Raw genomic sequence first — 2,225 nt, 5'->3', positions numbered from 1 at the left:
TGTTGCTAGGTAAACAATGACAATTATTTTTTGTCTTTACTACTTTTATAAATAATTTTTTGTGAGAAATATTACTAATTTCTTATTTGTCATTTTTCTACTTTATTTTACAGTTTTAGAGTCATTTCCAAATGCACTTTTGCCAACTTTCCATGTTCTTCCTCTGCAGTGTAAGCCTGATATGAATCCTGCCTAGCAACAGTCGCACAGCAGCTATTTTGACGCTTGTTGCAAGGTAAACAATGGCTACTAATATTTCTTTTTTTCACTATTGCAGTGCATGTTTTGTGAGAAATACCACTAATCTGTTAGGAAGGAGTAGCCACTAAAAAACAACATCTATTAGTTTTGCCATTTTTCTTCTATTGCATTGCTACCTTTTGCAATACATTTGTTAGAGAATTGTAGCCATTTTGATACTTATTTTGTCACTTTTACACCTTTATAGTGCATTTTTTTTGTTAAAAGTACCACTAAGTTAGTCATCATTAAACAATTAATATTAATTTGTAAAAAAAAAAAGGGTGTACAGCAATTTTGACACTCGTTGCTCAGTAAACAATGGCTATTCATTAGTTTTTTTCTACCATTATAATTATTATTTTCCGAGAAATACTATTAACTTTTTAAAGAATAGCAACCACTAAAAAAAAACTATGGCTTTTAGTTTTGTCGTTTTTACTATTATATTGGTATTTGTTGCAAAAAATACTAATAATTTGTTAAGGAATAAAATAAAATAATGAATAAAATAAATTATTGCGGGTACAAATATAATAAATGTGTCACCTTTTGTCCTTAGAAATCTTACAAATATTTTTACTTCAGAATTTAATATGCATTTTTTAAGAATTTTTGCTAATCAGTCAGTTTGATACTTGTTGCTAGGTAAATAATGACAATTATTTTTTCCTTTACTACTTTTATAAATAATTTTTTGTGAGAAATATCACACATTTCTCATCTGTCATTTTTGTACTATATTTTACAGTTTTAGAGTCATTTCAAAATGCACTTTTGCCAACTTTTCAAGATCTTCCTCTGCAGTGTGAGCCTGATGTGAATCCTGCCTAGCAACAGTCGCACAGCAGCCATTTTGACGCTTGTTGCAAGGTAAACAATGGCTACTAATATGTCCTTTTTTCACCATCACAGTGCATGTTTGGTGAGAAATACCACTAATCTGTTAGGGAGGAGCAGCCACTAAAAAACAACATCTATTAGTTTTGGCATTTTCTGCTATTGCATTGCTACCTTTTGCAATACATTTGTTCAAGAATTGTAGCCATTTTGATACTTATTTTGTCACTTATACACCATTATAGTGCATTTTTTGTGAAAAACACCACTAAATTAGTAATCGTGTAACAATTACTATTAATTAAAAAAAAAAATCCATACATTTGTAAGAGTGTAGCAGCAATTTTGACACTTGTTGCTATGTAAACAATGGCTATTATTTAGTTTCTTTTCTACCATTATAATTATTATTTTCCGAGAAATACTATTCACTTTTTAAAGAATAGCAACCACTAAAAAACGACAACTTTTAGTTTTTGTATTTTTTCTACTATTATATTGCTATTTGTTGCAAAAAATACTAATAATTTGCTAAAGAATAAAATTAATTATTGCGGGGTGAAAAAAAAAAAAGTATAATTAATTTGTCACCTTTTGTACTTAGAAATCCTACAAATGTTCCTACTACAGTATTTAATATGCATTTTTGTAAGAATTTCTACTAAGCAGTCAGTTTGATACTTGTTGCTAGGTAAACAATGACGATTATTTTTTGTCTTTACTACTTTTATAAATAATTTTTTGTGAGAAATATTACTAATTTCTTATTTGTCATTTTTCTACTATATTTTACAAATGCACTTTTGCCAACTCTCCATGTTCTTCCTCTGCAGTGTGAGCCTGATATGAATCCTGCCTAGCAACAGTTGCACAGCAGCCATTTTGACGCTTCTTGCAAGGTAAACAACTATTGCAGTGCATGTTTTGTGAGAAATACCACTAATCTGTTAGGAAGGAGCAGCCACTAAAAAACAACATCTCTTAGTTTTGGCATTTTTCTGCTATTGCATTGCTACCTTTTGCAATAAATTTGTTAGAGAATTGTAGCCATTTTGATACTTATTTTGTCACTTATACACCATTATAGTGCAATTTTTTGTGAAAAATACCACTAAAATAGTTATCATTAAACAATTAATATTACT

The 2,225-nt window shown here is 29.2% G+C and overlaps 1 long non-coding RNA gene across 1 annotated transcript in view; it reads left to right on the top strand.

Annotated features, from left to right (window-relative positions):
- Positions 1-1,035: 1,035 nt before the first annotated feature.
- The window catches only part of LOC133559945 (uncharacterized), a 1,792-nt gene continuing 602 nt past the window's right edge, over positions 1,036-2,225 (top strand). Inside the window, exons 1-2 of the long non-coding RNA XR_009808352.1 lie at positions 1,036-1,113; positions 1,914-1,979. This is a non-coding gene — a long non-coding RNA (uncharacterized LOC133559945). The remainder of the gene's footprint in view (positions 1,114-1,913; positions 1,980-2,225) is intronic.

This window comes from Nerophis ophidion, linkage group LG10 (genome assembly GCF_033978795.1).
Source record: "Nerophis ophidion isolate RoL-2023_Sa linkage group LG10, RoL_Noph_v1.0, whole genome shotgun sequence".
NCBI lineage: Eukaryota > Metazoa > Chordata > Actinopteri > Syngnathiformes > Syngnathidae > Nerophis > Nerophis ophidion.
The sequence above is the reverse complement of the archived record's forward strand: the minus strand, read 5'-3'. Positions and strand labels throughout refer to the sequence as shown.